The sequence below is a fragment of the Gopherus flavomarginatus genome, chromosome 12, assembly GCF_025201925.1.
Source record: "Gopherus flavomarginatus isolate rGopFla2 chromosome 12, rGopFla2.mat.asm, whole genome shotgun sequence".
In the NCBI taxonomy this organism is placed as follows: domain Eukaryota; kingdom Metazoa; phylum Chordata; order Testudines; family Testudinidae; genus Gopherus; species Gopherus flavomarginatus.
In genome coordinates, this window is record NC_066628.1 from 34700828 (window position 1) to 34723655 (window position 22828).

The 22828-nt window shown below is 44.3% G+C and overlaps 1 protein-coding gene across 4 annotated transcripts in view; it reads left to right on the forward strand.

Moving 5' to 3' along the window:
• The window catches only part of TNRC6C (trinucleotide repeat containing adaptor 6C), a 573800-nt gene that overhangs the window by 115336 nt on the left and 435636 nt on the right, over window positions 1-22828 (forward strand). The window lies entirely within an intron of this gene.

Here is a 22828-nt window from a genome sequence, read left to right on the forward strand (position 1 = left end):
ATGGGGCTACCCAAAGCAAGAGAACAAGCCATTGGTGACCATTTCATTGCCTGCTTTCCTTATTCAGTGACACACTGGTTGACTCATATTCCTGCTCTCTGCCTACTCATTCCGTGAAACACGTTGAGATCTTTATTGACCCGAGGCAGGAGGTAATTGAGAAGAATGAGGTTGCAGTCAGAAATGAACACAGAAAAGTAAACAAATTAGCCTCTCTCCTAATGGTGAACTTGTTTCAGGAAGATCAGTGACCCCGGAAAAAAGGAGAAGCTCTTTCGCCTTGAAGAATACTTCACAGCCCTTATATTAGAACCTGTTTTACTGAGCAAGAGAGAGTGTTAGTGTGACGGGTTTGGTCACAGAGACCCCCTTGGGACTGTCACCTGATGTGCTGAGATTACCTCTCAGCCTGTTTTTTGCCAGTTTCAGACTCCAGAACCCTGTCTTGTTGAGCCAGATATGCTAACTTGCTTCTGCACAGACTCAGGGTCTGAATCATGCCCCCAAAGCTGCAGACTTAACTTTAAACAGCTTAGTAAGTGCTTCTGTCTCTGGCATCTAGACACCCAGTTCCCAATGGGATTGAAACACCAAATAAATCCGCTTTACTCTATATAAAGCTTATACAGGGTAAACTCATAAATTGTCCACCCACTATAACACTGATAGAGAGATATGCGCAACTGTTTGCTCCCCCAGATATTAATCACTTACTCTGGGTTAATTAATAAACAAAAATGATTTTATTAAGTATAAAAAGTAGGATTTAAATGGTTTCAGGTAATAACAAACAGAACAAAGTAAGTTACCAAGCAAAATGAAACAAAACAAGCAAGTCTAAGCCTAATACATTAAGAAACAGAATACAGCTAAATCTCACCCTCAGAGATGTTCCAATAACCTTCTTTCACAGACTAGACTCCCCCCTAGTCTGGGCCCAATCCTTTCCCCTGGTATAGTTCTTGTTAGTTCCAGCAGGCATCTTAGGTGAAAAGCAGGGGATTCCACATGACTGGGCCCCTTTGTTTTATTCCACCACCTTTTATAGCTTTGGCACAAGGCGGGAATCTTTTGTCTTTCTCTGGGTTCCCACCCCTCCTTCTAAATGAAAAAGCACCAGATTAAAGAATGGCTTGCCAACTACAGAACCAGTTTCTCCTCTCTTGGTTTTCACACCTCAACTGCTAGAACAGGGCCTCATCCTCCCTGATTGAACTGACCTCGTTATCTCTAGCTTGCTTGCTAGCATATATATACTGCCCCTGGAAATTTCCACCACATGCATCTGAAGAAGTGGGTATTCACCCACGAAAGCTCATGCTCCAAAACGTCTGTTAGTCTATAAGGTGCCACAGGATTCTTTGCTGCTTTTACAGGTTAAAGATGGATTTCAGTTCAGGTGACATGATCTCATGTCCTGTGAGCCCCCCTTCATTCCTCCAGGACTGGCCCGCACGTATGCAGTGGAGGCTTGCGGGTAAACAGAGCCATCTACAGTCAATTGTCCTAGACAATGGGAGCCATCAAGATTCTAAACCACCCTTAACTGCACACACCTTGCATAATTACAGTAGGACTTCAGAGTTATACTTCATATTTCTAGTTTTAGATACAAGAATGATACATACATACAAATAGGATGAATACACTCGGTAGATCATAAGCTTTGTAATGATGCCTTACAAGAGACCTTTTGCATAAAGCATAAATCAATGGAGGTTTAGATTGGACATTAGGAAAAAGTTCCTAACAGTCAAGGAGGTTAAACACTGGAATAAATTGCCTAGGGAGGTTGTGGAATCTCCATCTCTGGAGATATTTGAGAGTAGGTTAGATAAATGTCTATCAGGGATGGTCTAGACAGTATTTGGTCCCTCCATAAGGGCAGGGGACTGGACTCAATGACCTCTCAAGGTCCCTTCCAGTCCTAGAATCTAAGAATCTATTCCAGTTACATAACATACACACTTATAAACATACGTTTATAAAGCATTATGGAGTGCAACATCACAGTTAGCTTGGATAGGAGAAGCTGGACAAACACCAAGAACAGACATTTAAGCATCTCATCTGAAGGATAATGCCTCTCACAGTTCATCTCCCACCTAGAGCTGTGCTACAATGTCAGCACTGAATAGAAGTGTGAGTCCTACGGTAGAATTTGAACCCATCACTTTTTGGCTGAAAAGTGAGAGCGGGATCAACAGATCAACATTGACACTGTGTAGCTCTTGTCTTAGGAAGCTTTAATTACTGGAAATGAAAGGGCAACTTTTGTGTAGTCCTGCAGAAGCAGTGCTGTAGAGTACTTAGGGGTTTAACTTAGAGGATGGAGAAAGGCGAATGGATCGATACCCACTGAAGAAAATAGCCATCTGGGAGCTGAGAAGAAAATACTTCTTGCTAATCTTGCTCTTTCTGACATCTTGCAGAGAAACAAAGGGGCTCATACCTGTTCTCTTGCTCTACCAGAGCTCACTTTGATAGTGACAGCTTTTCTCATTTTCTCACTTCTTTTCTGAATTCTGCAACACTGGGGAGAGCAAAGGGGAGGGGGAATGAAAAACTGGCTAGAAGAGAAATGCCTGAGAAATGTAGAAGACTACAGGTAGGAGAGAGAAATTCTGAGATGAGATGTGAAGGCAAAAGGAATGATAGGTAATTAGCTGGCCAGGCTGCCTGATGGCAAATTATTATTGCATATATGACAAGAGGCTCCAAAGCCTAGAATCATTTTGCCTGGAAAGGGGACGCGCTAAAGAAGATTTGGGAGCGATATTTTAGATTAAGAAGGGTGTTGTGAGAGCTGACCATTCCCTCCTTTTTACAACCATCCCATAACCCAAGACGAAGGGTCACTAAATGAACTGAATGGCAGGTAACACTAGAACGAATAAAAACAATACTTCATCACACAGTCTACTGTCAGCCTGCATAATTCACACTCTCTGTGGATCAAGTCAAACAGTTTGCCTGGATTTCTTTTAAAAATAGAATAGTTTGATGGTCAATAACAACAGAGCTGATTGCTTCAGTTGTGCATGCGCATTGCCCCCTCACAGCCCATCTTCATGACTGACACGGGCATTTACTAGATGCACAACAGGTAATTAGACGTGTGTTCATTTTGCACACACCAATGCAGTGGTGTCAACACAAGAACAGAGGGTGCCATTTAGGTGGTGAGTTTTAAATTTCAGCACTTGGTCAGACAATGGTCCATCTTGTTCAGCATCCTGATTCTAACAGTGACAGAACAGAGGAAGGAACAATAATCTTGGCAAAGAACAATGAGAGCATAGCTTGCCAACAGGGTGTGTCCTCATAACCCCAGGCAGTTAATGGTCAGTTTATACCCTGAAACATGATGTCATATATTCTTACATGTTTATTATGACCTATTATTAGTATAACTGTAGCACTTAGAAGAATTAGTCATGGGCTAGGACCCCACTATGCTAGATGCGGTACACGCACAGAACGAAAAGATTGTCTCTGCCCCCAAAGAGCTTGCATCCTATCTAATGCAACTGGACATTCCCGTCATCTATGTACATGTCTAATGCTTTTGGCCTCAATTAAATCTTGTGGCAGTGAGTTCCACAGTTGAATTATGAATTGTGTATAAATACATAGATAAAAATAGTAAAACAAAGCTTTTTATCAATTTTAAATGTGCTGCCTTTCAATTTCCCCTGGTACTTGTATTATGAGAGAGGGTAAACGGGAGTACTAGATTTACCTTCTCTATCCCATTCTTTTATACATATCTCATAACCCTTCTTATTTGTCTCCTCTCTAAACCAACCAGTCATATACTTTTCCAGTTCTTCTATTAAATTCTTTCCATGCCTCTAATCATCTCAATTTCTGCAGTATTTTCCATTGATTTAGTTACCATTGATTTATATAAAGGCATTATAATATGTTCAGAACTATTTTCTTCTGGATACATCCTAACACTTTGTTCACTTCTTTGACTGCTGTTGCACACTGAGTAGATGGTTTCACTGAGCTCAATGTGCACAATGACCCTCAATGATGCTAACAAAAGTTTAGTCAAATCTCATGCTTCAGAGTGTACAATGATCACTGTAGGGGTCAGAAAGGCATTTTTTCCCCCATGTGTATAGTATCACACAACTAACACACTTGTGAGGCGTGCCTAGAAAGCATCAAGTATTGGCTACTCTTGGAAGCAAGATTGCAGATTGAAGAGTCTACTGTGGTCAGTCTAGTACTGGGTTTACACTGGCACTGTGGTGCCAGGCCCACAATCAGAAGCACCCAGACTGTGGCCCCCACCCCCTGTTCTGCCCCAAGGCCTTGTCCCCGCTCGGACTCTTCCCCCTGAGGCTCCACTCACCACTCGCTGCTCTCTGCCCCCTTTCCCCTGCTTACTCCTCTCCACCTCCTCCCCTCCGTGCCAGCAGATGTGGGGCCTTGAGGCAGAGCATGGGCGGAGTAGGGGGCAGCAGTGGTGAGCTGGAGCCAGTTCCCACAGGTTCCCAAGAACCGGTTGCTAAAATTAGACCTCCGTGGAGAACCGGTTCTTAACGGGCAGGGGTGGGCAAAGAACTCCGGTCCACGGGCCGGACCATCCTGTTGCTCCCAGAAGTCCCAGCTGGGGAGGCTGAGGCTCCCCCGGTGCTTCCCCTGCTTCCCCCCAGCTGCAGCATAGCCAGCTGCCAGCACCAGCTGGGCAGATCAGCTGAGCTCAGAAGTCATCCTGCAAGATGGGGAGGGGTCCTGCTGCAAGCTCCAGGGCTGGCCAGAGGGGAGGGGGCAAGTGGGGCAATTGGCCTGGGCCCTGCAGGGGCCTCTGGCCCCACGAGGATGTCTCCCCCAGGCTCTCCCCCGCTTTCCTCACCCCGCAGAACCGCAGCATGGCCAGCAGCTGGGCAGCTCAGCTGAGCTCTGGGCTGCTGGCAAGGTAAGGGAGCTGCAAGCTCCAGGGCCGTGGGGGGACGGGGGGGGCAAGTGGGGCAATTTGCCCCAGGCCCCTGGCTCCATGAGGATGTCTCCCTCCAGCTCCCCCTGCAGAGCTGCAGCATAGCCAGCAGCTGGTCAGCTCAGCTGAACTCCTGAGTCGTCCTGCTGCTTTGAGCTGCCAGCAAGGTAAGAGGGGAGGGGGCTGCAAGCTCTAGGGTTGCTGGGGGAGCAAGTGGGGCAATTTGCCGCAGGCCCTGCAGGGGCCCCGGCCCCACGGGTATGTCTCCCCCTTTTTATAGGGAACCGGTTGTTAAGATTTTGGCAGCTCATCACTGGGGGGCAGGGCTATGGTCCAGGTGTCGGGGCCCACAAAAGATTAATCTGGCCCTTGGTCAATCTAATCCCATGCTTCCTTTAAAACAGCTTGGTTTGTGGGACTGACTGAGATTCCAGCCCATCTCTAGCTTGTGGAGCAGAGCAACATCATGAAGGTGAACGATGCTCTTTCAGCAAAGGGACTTGGCTAGGCTGCTTTCTAGGCACAATGTGTCCTTCACCTCTTCGTAGAAGGGTCTCACCACTCCATAAGTGAACATATGAGTGGCCCTCCCAGCTGAAAGAATGTTACAGCAATGTTGATTCAGCAAGAGAAGGGGGTTAAGAATGTACACTGAAGTAAAGACCTCTCAGCATTCTGGGGTAGTCTGATGCTGTGGGGCAGGGGAAAGAGTGAGTGATACAGAAAATGCAGTGACACAAAGAAATCTGGTATCTTTATTATAATTAAAGATGGGTCTGGGTTTTCGTTAGAAGCCCCCTTTTTGGACGGTTGGAGATGGAGAGAGGGTGAAGAGTCTAGACCTAGCTGGAATTTGCATTTGCACAAGTTGTAAAATTGAAACATTTAAAACTGTAAAGGCAACACAAGCAAAATACCTTTGCTAATATAAGAACAAAGGACATTGGACTGAAATACCTGGGATCTTCAGCCCATGCTGGGGAGCATGTGTGCAGGTGTTGTGGGGAGAACGTTAGTCTGCTATGGTTCGGCAGGGATGCTATCTGTAGCATACGCTCTGCATATTTTACTGCCGGCGAAGATATGGCAATGATTTAATATGCAAAGGTAGACAGCATGGCATTGATATGCATCCACACTGCGTAACATGTGCATACATATTTCAAAGGTGATACAAGAAAGTATCACAGCTGAAGGCAGGAAGGCATTTGTCAGGTTTCAGCACCAGGAAAAGTGATGAAATGGGAGGGGGGCTTGTGGTCAGATATTTGAGACCTTTAAAGCCTTGAAGTGACCCTGAAGAAAGAGAAGCAGCAATAATAGTCCTGGTTATTATTATTATTTATGATAGCTGTATTTGATGTTGGGGAAGAAGGAAAACAGGCATAGATTAAAAAATACTGGGTGATGCAATGGAGAAAAAGGAGGAGAGTCAACAGATTCAATAAACAAAGGGCTAAAGATAGTGATGCAGAGTGAAATAAAGAGGAGAACCTGAAATGGGAAATCATTCCCTTGCGGCCTGTGCATTTCTCTCCTTAGCGAATTTGCTCTAAAGCCACAGTAAGTGAAATGAGCACATCTGAGAACTGCACTGGTTTTTTTTGTTTTATTCTGGGAATGGAGCTGAGCTGTGTAGGAAAAGGGGGTTTGACACACACAGAAGTGACAAGTGAAAAAGGGAGCGTAACCTGCAAGTAGCATAGCTTGCAGGAGCCTTTTTTATTTTATTTCATTTTATTTCTGGAGGGGTGGGGAAGGGAAGCAGCAATGAATGAAGCAGCCTGTCTGATTCTGGTGTTTCATTGTACCTCTGATGTGTGAAGCAGCCCGGAGAGGGGATGAATTCCTCCTGCGAAGCTGAAGTGAGCTGTATGTTGGGCTGTCCACTTTACCGCGAGGTTGATGACAAGATTAAGGGAAGGGAGGGCTGAAGAAGACTTAGTTTAGAAAGGGAAGCTGGTACTTTCAAAGCAGCTCAGAATTTCAATGAATAGGATGCCTGATTCCCTTAGGCTCCCTTGGAAATTACCAGCCTGAGAACCCGGACACAAGGATTTCCATGCCAGGTAAAATCAATGGTCCATGGAGCCCAGATCCTGTCTCTGGAAATGGCTAGTACCTCTCGCTTCAGAGGAAGGGAATATCAGGCAGTTGTGAAGTAACCTGTCCTTAAGAATATAAGAATGGCCATGCTGGGTCAGACCAAAGAACCATCTAGCCCAGTATCATGTCTTCTGACTGTGACTAGTTTCAGCTGCTTCAGAGGGAATGAACAGAACAGGACAATTTGAGTGATCGCCCAGTCCCAGCTTCTGGCAGTCAGAGGTTTGGGGACCCGCTCAGAGCATGGGGTTGCATCCCTGACCGTTTTGGCTACCAACCATTGATGGACCTATTCCTCCATTAACTTACCTAATTCTTTTTTGAACCCAGTTATATTTTGGCCTTCACAACATCCTCTGGCAACAAGTTCCATAGGTTGACTGTGCATTGTGTGAAATACTTCCCTATGTTTGTTTTAAACCTTCTGCCTATTAATTCATTGGGTGACCCCTGGTTCTTGTGTTATGGGAAGAGGTAAATAACACTTTTTCTCGACACCATTCATGATTTTATAGACCTCTGTCATATCTCCCCTTAGTCATCTCTTTCCTAAACTGAACAGACCCAATCTTTTTTAATCTCTGCTCATATGGAAGCTGTTCCATGCCCCTAATCATTTTGGTTTACCTGCTTTGTATTCTTACCAGCAGTTTCTTCCTGACCCATCTCAGTTAGAGGCTGAAGCATGGGGCTTTGTAGCCCTTCTATTCTCTCCTCTCCTTTGCCTATCTAATGCAGTTTGGGCTCTTCTCCCAAAGGTAGGCTTTTCCAAACTCCCACTCTTTGCCTAAGGGTGGCGAACTCTCCTGCAGCCTTCAGGGAGGCAGGAATTTATCCAGGAATCGCTCCAGCATGCTGGTCTATTCCAACATCTTTGTCAGCATGGGCAGAAGAATCACAGTGCCACTGAAAGAGGAAATTATGCTTAACAAAGGAGCTCTAACTCTATCAATAACAAACTCTCCATGAGGTCCCTCCAACCTTGGTCCCAGATTAGGTCACCTCTTTCCCTCAGGGTGGTGGTCAATTGCTATATGTAGTGCAGTGCAGTGCAAGCCCTGACTGGTCAAAGACCCATGCTGCTCCCTGAGCAGGCCGGCCCTCCCAGCCCAAAATCTCAGGCTATGGGCCTGCTGCATCCCTGCAACAGCAGCATGTGCCCCCTGCTTCCAGCCTATGCCATGTGGTCTCTTCTCAAGTGGAATTCCCATCCTCGAATGAGAAGGGAGCTGACAGCAGGAAGGAGACTGGGCATAGGTGCCAACTCTGTGGGTGCTCCAGGGAAAAATTGGTGGGTGCTCTGCACCCATCGGCAGCTCCTCGCCCCACCCACCCGAACTCACCTCCTCCTCCGCCCTTGAGCGCCACCGGGTCCTGCTTCTTCCCCCTCCCTTCCAGCACCTGTGCCATGAAACAGCTGTTTCGCACGGCAAGCCTGGGAGGGAGGGAGGAGGAGGGGGAATGTGGCACGCTTGGAGGAGGAGGCAGTGCTAAGGCAGGGATTGGGGGAGGGGTCCAATAGGGGCAGGGAGGGGCGGAGTTGGGGCAGGGACTTTGGGGCAGGGGTGGAGGCAAGGCGGGGGCAGGGAGGGTTGCGAGCACCCACCAGAACCAAAAAAAGTTTGTGCCTGTGGGACTGGGATTTCCTGCCACCTCTCTAGCCAAGCCAGGCTATGGGGAAGTCAAGAGACTATAGCAGCGATAGTCAGACTGAGGCTTGCGAGCTGCAAGTGGCTCTTTAATGTGTCTCCTGCGTCTCTTTGCAGCACATGCTATTAAAACACTGTGTGGTTTAATTGTTAACCAGTCTAAGTTATTAACCAGTCAGGATGCTTTTACTATGTTATTAACTGATTGTAGTTAATAAAATAATACTTGGTCAGTCATTTTTTTTTTTGCTGTAAAATTATATAAACTAAGTATTGCCCCTGTCATACTGTTTAAATATGACTATATAGTACTATAGTAAATGAAATCATTAATTCCCCCAACTGTGGCTCTTTTGGGTAACACTGATTGTTAATTTGGGTCCTGAACCACTGAGGTCTGAGTGTCACTGGACTTCCTGGGCCTGTTCGTTAACCACTTGGCTCCAAGGGCAGAGCCATGGGCAGGGGCAGGGGCAGCACTGCTGCAGATGTATGGAGTTGGAGCCTCCACACTAGTCTACCTGTGGGTGTTAGGGTGACCAGGTAGTAAGTTTTTGAGAAATTGGGCTGGGGGTGGGAGGTAATAGGCACCTATGTGAGAAAAAGCTCCAAATATCAGGACTGTCCCTATAAAATCGGGACATCTGGTCACCCTAGGGTGTTCTCAGTATCCATATGAAGCACCCGTGTTTAACGTGAAGTATTACTGGTCCAGGAAGGGGATCCTGGTAGGTAAATTACCTACTTGTGAAAGGTGTGTCCGGCTTCTGACACTGGAAACCAGAATCCTTTGTTCAGCTTCACAATACATATCCCTAGATAAAATAGGCAGACAGGTAGAGGCAATGTAAGTAACCCAACAACTGGCCTTATCTTTGACCTGCAGGTATCACTTCTAGAGGTGACTTCTTAGTGCAGCCTCCATGCCCCTGTTCTGCTGAGGCTGTTTAGTGTCCTGGTTAGCAGCAGTTGTGACAGTGGTTTTTAGTGACAGGTATCAGGGCTGAGTGAACCTCCAAAAGGCTTAACCAAAGCTTATCTAAAAGTTCTTTGAGCCCACCCTACCCCACCTCCAATCTGCCATCTTCCTCTCTGTGACAAAAAATAATGCTCTTACTAACAGACTCTGGTTCTTTACTCCCTTCGAGCCATCATTCTTCCCCCATTTCGCAGATTTATCCTTCCTCCAGGGATGGCAAGACCTTCAGCGAGATGACAGGGCACAATAACTTCTCTGTTGAACCACACTATGGCTCAGTCTCCTGCTGCCCTGGGGCTGCCCCATGTTTTTGTGCCAAAGAGGGGAGCAGCCACCTCAAGTCCCCGAGAAGATGAGATTTGCATGAGTCGCCCACAGGAATAGGAAATCGCTAGATTGCCAGGAAGCCTAAGGAGAACTACTGTAGCAGCTGCAGAATTGGGAGCCAGAAGACAGGCTACTGGATCTAATGAGACCTGCCTCTTGGATTTAAAAGGGAGCAGGAGTGGTTGGTTGGTTTCAGGATGTGAGAGAGATACTTCCTGAGATGATCCAAGCCTGAGAACAGTTTTGGTTTTGGAATATGGGCAAAGGTTCAGATCAGTTCTTACTGGAGATGGGTCTGAATCAACCCACTGGCTCTGAACACCACCAAGCTCTAGGAAAGTTCTGCCTTGAAGTCCACAAACAAACCTTGTCTGTGCTAGGGGCTGAACCCAAATCCCAGCACCCCCAGAATCTGGTAAACTTTGGCTCCACATCTAGATGTGAACTTTGCAGGCTGGGATTATTTCTTATATTCGCTTTGATCAAATATGATTTCATGTCCCTATTGTGGACACTGAGAAGACTTCAGAGGTTAATGAGCTTTGGTTAATACAAAAAGAACTAGTGGCCTACAGATGAAAGGCTCTATATCCCAGTCCCAGTCCCCTGAGCTAGATAGCCCATTCATAACAGGTATATTTGGGAGAGGCCAGTGAGAGATTGAGGCTGTAACCCTCTTTAGATGTATAAAAAGTAGGTCTGTTGATTAATCGCAGTTAACTCACGTGATTAACTCAAAAAAGTAAATTGCGATTACAAAAATTAATTGCAGTTAATCGCAGTTTTAATCGCATTGTTAAACAATAGAATACCAATTGAAATTGATTAAATATTTTGGGATATTTTTCTACATTTTCAAATAAATTGATTTCATTTACAACACAGAATACAAAGTGTACAGTGCTAACTTTATATTATTATTTTTATTACAAATATTTGCACTGTAAAAATGATACAGTATTTTTCAGTTCATCTCATACAAGTACTATAGTGCAATTTCTTTATCATGAAAGTGCCACTTACAAATGTAGATTTTTTTTTGTTACATAACTGCACTCAGAAATAAAACAAGAGCCTACAAGTCCACTCAGTCCTACTTCTCGTCCAGCCAAACGCTAAGACAAACAAGTTTGTTTACATTTACGGGAGATAATGCTGCTGACTCCTTATTTACAATGTCACCAGAAAGTGAGAATAGGCATTCACATGAGATTTTTATAGACAGCATTGCAAGGTATTTATGTGCGAGATATAGTAAACATTTTTTTGCCCCTTCATACTTCGGCCACCATTCCAGAGGACATGCTTCCATGCTGATGACGCTCGTTAAAAAAATAATACTTTAGTTAAATTTGTGACTGAACAACTTGGGGGAGAATTGTATTCTCCAGCTCTATTTTACCCGCATTCTGCCATATGTTATAGCAGTCTCGGATGATGACTCAGCACATGTTCATTTTAAGAATACTTTCGCTGCAGATTTGACAAAACACAAATAAAGGTACCAGTGTGAAAATTCTAAAGATAGCTACATCACTCGACCCAAGGTTTAAGAATCTGAAGGGCCTTGCAAAATCTGAGAGAGATGATGTATGGAGCATGCTTTCAGAAGTCTTAAAAAAGCAACACTCTGATACGGAAACTACAGAACTAGAACCACCAAAAGAGAATATCAACCTTCTGCTGGTTGCATCTGACTCAGATAATGAAAATGAACATGCATCAGTCTGTACTGCTTTGGATTGTTATCGAGCGGAACCTGTCATCAGCATAGGTGCAGGTCCTCTGGAATGGTGGTTGAAGCATCAAGGGACATATAACTCTTCAGCGCATCTGTCATGTAAATCTGTTGCGACACCAGCTACAACAGTGCCAGGAGAACATCTGTTCTCACTTTCAAGTGACACTGTAAACAAGAAGTGGGCAGCATTATCTCCTGCAAATGTTTGTCTGAGTGATTGACTGAACAAGAATTAGGACTGAGTGTACTTGACGCTAAAGTTTTACATTGTTTTATTTTTGAAAGCAGTTTTTTTTCATAATTCTACATTTGTAGGTTCAACTTTCATGACAAATATATTGCACTTAGTACTTGTATTAGGTGAATTGAAAAATACTGTTTCTTTTGTTTTTTACAGTGCAAATATTTGTAATAAAAATAAATATAAAGTGAGCACTATACACCTTGTACTCTGTGTTGTAACTGAAATCAATATATTTGAAAATGTAGAAAATATCCAAACATATTTAAATAAATGGTATTCTATTATTTGACAGTGTGATTAATTGTGTGATTATTTTTTTAATAGCTTGACAGCCCTAATAAAAAGTGTTTTTTTTAATTTTCTCCAAGTTCTTGTACAAAGTAAGATTTCTAGAATTAAATAGCAGAATAAAAAATTCACCCAATACTAATTGTAGGTGCAAACCTACAACCAAGCCCTCGATTATATCCCCCGCCCCTCCCCCAAGATCGACCTAGATTGCCTTCAACCCGCTACTTAGATTCGAATGATTCTGCTGAGGAGAAGTACTGAGCTAAGGCATACCACAGGGCCTTAGTCCTCCACTCTCTGCAAGATTTCATGCAGTTCTCATGTGAAACCCAGATATACACAGCATCAGTTTGCAACTTATGACAGAAGGTAAGAACTCCCAAAATGGTAGGGAGCACACTTCTACCTGGACATTTCTCCTGGGTTTGGGAGAAAAAACTGGTACAAAGAAATAAAGCAGGATGAAGATGAAGGAGCAAACGAATCTTGTTTTGCTCAATGACAGCCCTAGCTGCTAATATTTAATCACAGTGGGTAGGAAGGTCCTGATGGATTTCAAAAGACTTTTCAGGGCTATACCCTGAAAAGCATTTTCTTCAAATAAAAAGAAACGACTACATTTGTTTTGCTCGTGAAAATGACCGGCTAGTAGCTCTGGCTTAGTCCAGACATGGTGCTATGCAAGCATCATGCACACATTGCTACCAATACAAAGAAAGTCTGTTCTATAGTCTCCCTGAATACTCTAGGGCAGTCACCTCCAACATATGTACCCACCCACCCACCTCTTTCAAGTCAGTTCTAATGGGCAAAACCCTGAAAACCCAGGCATGGGACCTCATGCTTTGGCAGATGAACCTCATTTCTGGTCTAGAGAACCCTTGCTGTTCCAGTCATGGGATCCCTGCAAACAGCTCTGCCAATGCATTTCAATCATGACTGAACCTCCGCCCCATCAGCCATTCTAATTTTGGGACCTCTCACACCACTCTACTGGTAAACCTCGTCCTTGATCTGCTGCATTCCCCTACCATTCCTGTCTTGGGTTCTCCACATGGCTTTGCCAGGACGGCCCATGATACTCCACTTTTGAGCCTTTCCTAAGCAGAATTGACCAGCTGTGTTGTATTGTGAAGCTGTTTGCTTTTAAGCCTCAGTGCTGTCTCAATTTTTGCAGCTCGTTGCCGGTGGGATTGGTTTGCATTTCCCAGGGCACAGATGGTGTTCATGCTCAAAGGGTCGCCTCTCCACAAAAAAGAGCCATGCTTGGGACCTTTCTTCTTCTGAGCCTTGCACAAGGCCATAATATGAAAGCCAGTATGAGAGTCAAGATTTCAATACATCAATTCCTGGTTCTCCTATGCTGCCCCCTGACCACCTCACCATGCCCTTCTCCCTTGGTAAGTGAGCAGTTCTGATGAAATCATTTGACATTTCTGAAACACACATCAAACTTTCATTTGCACTCAACAAAATGCTGCCACTGTCCACTCCCTTTGCTTCCACCAGAGGGAGGTGCTTAACGTTCCATTTGTGGTTCTTGGGCAGTCCCTGTGGAGATGTGCTGCCCCAGGGAAACTCTTGGGTGTCCTAGCTCCTCCATTACTTTGGGGGCTGTACCTTGGAGTCTGTGCCACTGTTTCCCCATTCTCAATAGATTTTGTGCCTCCTCCCCACAGACTGTTGGCCTGGATTCTACTGGTGGCATCTAGCCCAATGTTGGGAAATGCTTTGCAATTGGTTAATGCATCTTGAGGTCTCATTATGATCCGGAACTGTTTTACAGTGATTTCTAGCAGCAACTATGGCTGTGTTACACAACTTACTATACCTCAGCCTCCTCAAATGTGGTTACTACAACAGCTCTGGAAAGTTACTCTTCTGCATGTCCAAGTCATCTGTGGGATGGAGGTGTCGCTTTGCTTGACAGGCAAGCCCGCAGGCAGATGAAAGTAGTTTATTCGGTTCCATTTTCTTCTTGCTAAATCACTACCAAAATCCCACTGGAAAGGAACCTTTTGATCAAGGCACCAGGAGTGTTGTTTGCAGCATCCTTTGGGGTTCAAACTCAGCCATCGAGTCTGTAAAGGGGCAGGCAGACAGCTGTCTTTTATTGGTAATATGAAATGAGGCTATTGCCCAAGCCCTGAGCCACACCAGTACGGAGCAGCAGGCACCTCAATCATAGCTCTTCAGTCTCTGGGGAGCTAGAGAGGAGAGTGCACTTTGCAGTGAGGTGTGAAGAATAGAGAAGCTTCTGCAGTGTTAATGACAGTAGGCTGCACTCCCAGAGCAGTGGAAGCTACTGTAAGTCGATCACTCTTTAATTATCTGGAATTATAGCGCCGTTCTCATCCTTTTTATATTACAGTGAAGGAAATCAGGGCATACATTAATTATCTAATCCATATGTAAAGTGTCACACACAATTTTCCCAGAGCAAAAGGTTCCAGCTTTAAGACCTGCATCGTCTCTTAATAATCATGTGTGAAGGAAGAAAATAACACTCAGTCTATGATTATTACAGTGGTTGGTGCCCATTGGTGCTGCTCTCACCACAGCTGGGTTAATGTTCGCATTAGAGAACCTTATCTGGGAAGGCTTGAAACTGGCCTTTAAATATCCCCTGGGCCTGACCCTTGCCTTGCAGCCTGGGGTGAGTGGGAAAGGAGTGGGAATTGGATGCTTTTTGGTGTTGTTGCCACTAGTATGATCAGTTTTTTGAATTTTACTTGTCCACGTTTGGAAAAGAAAAAAATCCAAAGCCTAACCTAGAGAAGATGTACTAAGGTTTTAAAAGCTAGTGGTCTATTAAGAAAATCAGTATTGCATTTGCTATCCTTGGTCCTCATGATACATGGTATTATGGTTAATTCATGCATATTATTACTATTATTAATTAATTCAAGGAATCATTGCAAGTGTACACAGTGAAAGCTCATTAAGAATAGAGCTGGGTGACTACTGGTTCAAAATGGTTGAGTATTCATTCAAAATATGAAACAGCTTTGCTTAGTCTTCGTTTTTGCCTCTTTTGGGTTCATTTTCCATGAATATTTTCACAAATGAGTTTAGTGCAAGGATGTTTATGGGAACAGTGAATTTCATGAGGATCTTTCAGAATATTTGTTGTAAGTGAATAATAAATTCTTAATCATGATTCTTCATAATGAAAACCATATTGCAAGTGTCATGCTCAGACACACACCATGTGACTTTTGCAGGCAATCAAAAAAGCTTGAGTTTTGGATATATACAACACAAATTGCTTGTAAACAAATTACAGACCAAGGATTTTGCAGAAATTATTAGATGAGTAAGTTTAGCTAAGTCTGAGAAAATTGCAGTTTGTTTTCAGGCAGCTCATGAGCAGAAGAAGCAGCGGAATTAATTGTGTAATTATTTGTCACAGATTATTCATTCAGCTCAGAATGATATGCATGAACATGCTGAGGTAATAGGGCTAATAATATGATAGTTACAGAGAGGCCCAAACCCTTGATCCAAACTTCAGAGATGGTCAGATCAAAACTCATCTCTCCTCATCTCTAGTGATCACAGCCCCAGAGGAGCCCACCAAAAACACAAGGCATGTTAAATGTTACAAATCAACTGAGGAGATAAGTTAATAGCAGTTCCCTAGGTCTTTTCTCTCTTTCAGTACCTATGAATGCTGCACTAGCCTTTCAATATTGGGATGCCTTGGCAAAGCTACACAGAGAAACTTCCACATTGCCTGCCCATCTCCACTATTAGGTGATTTTAGGAGCATTAACAGAAAATATATTTTTTAAAGTAAAAATCTTCAGGGAGCCCCCCTCTAAGCTCCCTGGTACACGATGCAACCCTTTAGAAAACAAGAAAGCTGGTAGTAAACAAGGTATCTGATATATCCCTGCACTAGTGGGGCTTCAGAGTGTTTCTGAAATGACTGTAAATGACATTCCACAAGACAAACTACAGGACCCACAAAGTCTCCCACTCCATAAGATCATTCAATCATATTGCAGACCAAACTCTGGAGATTGCGCTTAATGGAAATGGAGAGCCTGAGAGCTTTTGCTTTAGTAAGGCAGAACTTGTAGTTTTCAGTGACCTCTTTTGGATAGCATAGTAGCAGCTAATTGCAGTGGATAGAGCTGATAGATATCCCTGGTTCACACAACAAATCAGTTACATCTCTTGATAAATATCAGATATTCTGCTGTCATAGATGAGCCTCGCACTTTAACCACGCACCTCCTAATTAATTTTGTTTCTGTTTTCCAGTGGGCTAGAGATATTTTGCTGAAATCATATTTTTTCCCTATGCATGGAAGTATTTTGCCTCCATTGTTGTTCCAGTTTTGTTCACCTTTTCCTCCTCCTGCCACCTGACCTTCTTTATTAGGTACCTTGCCTTCAGCTAAGAAAGAAGTAGAGCAGAACAGCTTTTTCCCTGAGGTGGCTCCCTAAAATTGAGAGCCACAGACTGTAATTTGTTTTTGTCCCCCCTGGTGCTGCATGTGTCACCTGCAACCATGTATCTAGCATCTTACTCCCCTAGTCCCTAACCGTGTCCCACTCCCCCCGAGGAAGCAGCCTTTCATTCTGGGCTAGGTGTCTGGCTCAACGGTAAAAAGCAAAGTTTGCTGGTGGCTCCGCTGCTGCAGCTGCTGCTTTTTCTATGAGCAGTAGCTTGGTAGACTGCAGAGTTTTGTTCAGGATTACAGGAAAACTGTGATGAATTTCTTTGTTGTCTTTGGAGTGCCTCTTCCTTCCTCTCAGCCTGCATGTCTCATGCTGCAAAATCTCATCGGAGACAGGATTGAGAGTCAGGATACCTGCATTCTAGCCCTGGGTCTTTTGCCTACTCACTGTGTGACCATAGTCAAGTTATGTACATCTGTGCCTCAGTTTCTCCATTTGTAAAATGGAAGTAATGATACTTACCACATTTGTACCGTGCTCTGGGTTGCTAGAATGAAAAACTCTGTGTAAGTGCTTAAGTATTCTGCATTATCATCACTTATTTTAGCTCTTCCTTGGTTGCTTGCTCTTTGTCTTTACCTTAGACACTAAGGGCTTGTCTGCACTTATTGGGGATCGACATGTGGTGATTAATGTATCGGCAGTCAATTTAGTGAGTCTAGTGAAGACCCACTAAATCGACCACCGATCGCTCTCCCATATACTCCTGTACTCCACCTGAATGAGAAGCGCAAGGGGAGTAGACGGGAGAGCGTCTCCTGTTGACATCACATAGTGTGGACCCTGCGGTAAGTAGATCTAAGTACCTCAACTTCAGATATGTTGTTTACATAGCTGAAGTTGAGTAACTAGACTGATCTCCCCCCATAGTGTAGACAAGGCCTTATTAGGCAAGTATGTAGCAAGCAATTTGACATTTGTTTACACACTGTCCTGTCCATTGTGTGCCATTTCCTTCCACCCTGCATGACACTGTTTACTGGGGGTAGATGAAACCTCATTGAAGTTGGTGCGTGTAACAGCCACCCTTCATTCAAGATAAATGTAGAAAGCAGCTAAGCTCCTTTTATGGAATAGACAGCTGTAGGGCTAGCCTTCGGTGTTTGGTGCCCATGGTTGAAAGCATTTTCAGCCCCCTCCCTACCGAAAAACCTTCCTCCCCCCAAAAACCACATAAGCAATATGCGCCCTTCCTTCCCCGCCCCCCCTCATTCTGATTTGGGGCCTCACCAGAAGCTGGTACTCAGGATGGCCACCCTAATGCAAGCCCTGGATATCTAAAACAATAGGAGCCACCACCCAGAACACAGGCCACTTGTAATGCTGGAGTACAAGTTGAGCCATTCAGTCTGACAGGTTTTCTCTGGGGTCTGAAGGGATGGGTATTGTTAGAGGAAGAGGTGTGTGTGTGTGTGTGTGTGTGTGTGTGTGTGTGTGTGTGTGTGTGTGTGTGTGTGTGTGTGTGTGTGTGTGTGTGTGTAGGAGCAGCAGAAACACCATAAAAACACACAGAAAAGGAAGCAGAAACAACCCTAAAGGCCCCAATATTGGCTAACCGCGTGGGTCAGAAGGGCTAACAATACTTTCTATCCAAGGACCATACAGTGTTTAAAAACAGTAATGAATTCTCCCCACAACCCCCACTGTGGTATATTGGGTATATGTTTACCTGTATGACTCTGTTACTCAGCTGCTCCAACCCTCTAGAATATTCAAGTCCCCTGGCAGGAGTGGGGATCCGGTAGGCAGCGGTGATGGAAGGTCCTTTTCACTGTTAAAACCATGGTGCCATTGAGTTGGGAAAGATCTGGGTATACTGCGGTGGCACAGGATTTCTCTTCTGCATTTCTGACAAATCCTTTAAGATGCATGGCTCTAGACAGAAACCCATGCTTGTTTTCCCTTTTTGAGGGGGGGAGCAGACGGGCAGGAGGCAAATCCTTTTTTCCATCCCTCCCTCACCCCTCACAAGAGAATGATCTGGAGCAGTGATTCTCACACTTTTCTTTTTGCAGACCACTTGAAAATTGCTAAGGGTCTTGACAGACCACTTAATGATCTTTCCAAATGTTCTTTGTACCATTAGCTAACTATTGTAAAGCGCTTTGGATAAAAGCGCTATATAAAAAATCCTCAGTAATAATTAAGGTGTTTTGTTCTACAAATAAAAACACACAACTCATATTTTAATATCAGTAATCTTACCTTTCGAATGCAATGGATGTGCCCTTTCTCCCCAGCTGCAGCAGCCACCAAGCTGGACTGGGAAGGGGATGGGGGGGTCTTTCCCCCACCACAGCACTCACAGAGCTGAGGCTGGGAAGGAGGGCTGTCTCTCCCCGGCAGCTGCAGCTCTGGAGTTGGGGATAGTCGCCTCTTTCTCTGGCCACCACAGCCCTGCAAGTCCCAAATTCCTCCCACCCCTTCTTCTCACCTCACTGCCCCCTCCCACCCACCCCCTACTTCCCCCAAGGCCACCACCTCACCTTACATGTGCGTCTTCTCCACACATAATTAGCGAAGTCACGCCTGCTCGGCTCCACTAATTTGGTGGGTGACCCTTCATTCTCTTGCGTGCAGCCACCCAGGCGCACACCTTAGAGGGAACTATCCGTGGACCACCTGAATGGAGCCCAGTGGTCTGTGGACTACAGTTTGAGAACCTCTGATCTGGAGGAAGCTATGGAATTTTCCTGTCAGGGCAGCAGAAAAACTTGGTTTTGAAAGATACTAATACACAGTGATGATGATGGCAAGAAATAAGGTAATTAGCAAAATGGAAGGAACCTGAGTAGTTTGTGAGAATGGCTTGGAAATTATGGCTGTACAAAATCTTATTTGTCATAAAATCTTAAGGCCAGATTGTTGTTCTCACTTGTGGCCCTTTTGCTCTGTTCCAGCAGCATGAAGGGGCTGGAATTATCTGGCTACCTGAGTATTCACTGTATGGAGGGGGAACTCCTTGAGAGTGTGGAGAGTTCAATGCCACCCCTAAAGTAGTATGCATGCCCTTAGACAACGAACATGTCCAGAGCACCCCTGTCCAGAGCACCTTGCTACCAGAATAGGCCATTGGGGCTTTAGGGAGTGGTGTGCAATATAGAGCAGTCCCAAGGCCACTCTAAATTGCATCATAGGATTGAATTAGTCCATACCTAGTTTTGAGATTGTGGGGACACAAAGGCGTCATAAGGCCATTTTTGTGCACGTGCACATATATACACCCTCACACGCAAACACACAAGCCCTGCACTGAGCATAGTCTGACTTGTCCAGAGGACCTGGCCCTATACCTTCACATGATAGGTATGCTTTCAGTATCAGGGTTTCTCTTTTTCTTTCCATGTGGCCATTAAGTTGTTTAACAGGGAAAAAACTCCAGATGAATATTTTAATCTTCATGTTGTTATGATGTTTTTATTGGAACTTCTGGTGTTTATAATAGCTTCTATGCATTTATTTATTTTGGAATTTAAAGGTGGAGCCCTCTCCCATTGACGTGTGGGAGTTTTGCTAATGAGTTCAAAGACAGCATGATTGGGCCTGTAATAAACTGTGATGTTTGGTCCTGAAAACCAGTTAGACGTATTTAATCTATTTCCCCGTGTTAAGTATCCTCACAACTTTTTGTGAACTGTCTAAAATGGGCCATCTTGATTATCACTACAAAAGTTTTTTTTCTCCAGCTGATAGTACCTCATCTTAATTAATTAGCCTTTTACGGTTGGTATGTCTACTTCCACCTTTTCATGTTCTCTATATGCATATATATCTTCTTACTATATGTTCCAGTCTATGCAGCTGTAGCTCAAATAAATTTGTTAGTCTCTAAGGTGCCACAAGTACTCCTGTTCTTTCTGCAGATACAGACTAACATGGCTGCTACTCTGAAACCAGTTAAAAGAAAATTACATTCAAAAAAATGTGTTTCAGAACTGGGAGAACTGAAACCAGAGTATTCCACAGCTCTAGGCTCCACCTTTCTGTCTAACCAATATGACCTACAGAGGTACAACCTCATAAAAATGGGGAGGGGCCTATAGTAAAAATGAACAGGATCTGCAGCTGCATTGACGGAATCATTAAGAGAATGCTGAAAAGTTAGCAGGAACAGAAGATATTTTCCCCTTGTCCTTCCCCCGCACCTTATGGTCATCTGTTTTTATTTCTATGGGTATGCCTATACTACAATCACAGGGTACGATGGCAACTCAAGCAGACATTGCTAAGCTAGCTTTAATCTGCGTACCGAAACTCATGCGCTTCAGCGTGGACTACACAAGCCTGCCCAAAGCCTTGGGTTAATTACTCAGGAGGCCCTGAGGTAACTCTGTGCTGCTGCAGCTTCCCTGCTCCAGGTCCCAAGCTAGCTGAAGTTAGCTCAGGTAGGTCTCCTTGAACTGCACATACCCTGTAATTGCAGTCTAGACCTACCCATAGGCGCCTATAACTATGGTGTCAAAGCAGAGTGTGAGGTTGGTACCTTAACCTGCATATTGTGTATCACACAGAGTCCAGCTCAGTAGAGGGGACATCCCCACAAATCCAGAGAAGGATTGTAGGTGAATGAAATCAGACCCAGTCCGACAGAGCCACTTTAAAGAACAGGTTCCAAAAGCACGAAGCCGGTGAGTCAATTTGTGTCCCAAGTTCCAGCTGGCTAGCTTTCCCATAATTCACCTCTTTGTAGTGTTGCAGACCAAGATATAAGCGAGGCCCCTTATACCTCACATTAATTAACAGTGGATTTCACTGTTTTTATAATGTTATTTCTTTCCCTTTGTTCTTCTGCTGTGTGACACATAGGAGAATTGTAAGATTCCATTCTCTTTCACCTGGATTTGCTCTGCCCTTTCTGCTGGATACAAGGGATTTGATTGTATTAACTTAATTGGCAAATGTATTGTTCAGACAGCTGTGGCAGAAATGACTTTGTGTATTAGTCGGCAGGTTAAGTAGCTCATGGAAGCTACTGACACCTACTGCTGCTGTCAGGCTCCGTTGTACCAATTCAGGACCATCCAGCTTTGAACTGGGCTTGGGGGATTTCTAGAGCAATGTGGGTTGGAGGCAGACATTGATGTTTTGGAACTAGAAACAAACTGGTAACGAACAACAAAAATACAGGGTGGGAAGAGAGGCACCAAGAAGCATCATGCAGCTTTGTACAGACTTGTTCAGAAATTAATTGAAAATAATTTATTTTTTGGATGAACACCACAGGCTGAGCTTTGCAAAGCAGCCTAGGGGATTCAGATCCCAGGTCCCATTGATTTTAATCCACTAAGTGGCTTTGACTATCTCAGCCTCAGTCTCTTTATTACTGCATTTGTATACACCTCTACCCCAATATAACGCTGTCCTCAGGAGCCAAAAAATCTTACCACATTATAGGTGAAACCGCATTATATCGAACTTGCTTTGATCTGCTGGAGTGTGCAGTGCCACCCCGCCGGAGCACTGCTTTACCGTGTTCTATCCGAATTCTTGTTATATCGAGTCGTGTTATATCGGGGTAGAGGTGTACTTAGAAAAAATGGATCCAATCTGGATGCCTTCTGAGTTGCTAATTCAATTGTATTTCAGTTTATAGATGTAAATATGGGAGAAATGTGATTATAGTTGCAGTTTGTTCCAAAGGCGACAAAACAGGAAGGACAATTCAGTGATTAGGCCACTAGTTTAGATTTGGTTCAATTCCCTGCTCCACTACAGACTTCCAATGTGACCGTGGACAAATCACTTAGGCCCAGATTTGGGAAGCTGGGCACTTAGTCACTCTGGGCCTCTGAACATGGAGGTAACAGCACATCTCTCCCTCAATGGGCTGTTCTGAGGATAAGTCCACTAAAAAGTATCAGATACTCAGGCCCAGATTTTTAAAGATATAGGTGTTGCACCACTCAGCCTTGCAAGGTCTAAGTGACTTAGTCCCATTTTCAGAAGTGACTTAGGCAATTGTGACAGTCAATGGAACTTAGTCTCCTAAATCACTTTTGAAAATGAGCCTTAGCCATCTAAGTCACTTAGGCTTTGCCATGCTGAGTCTAAATACCTTTAAAAATCTGGA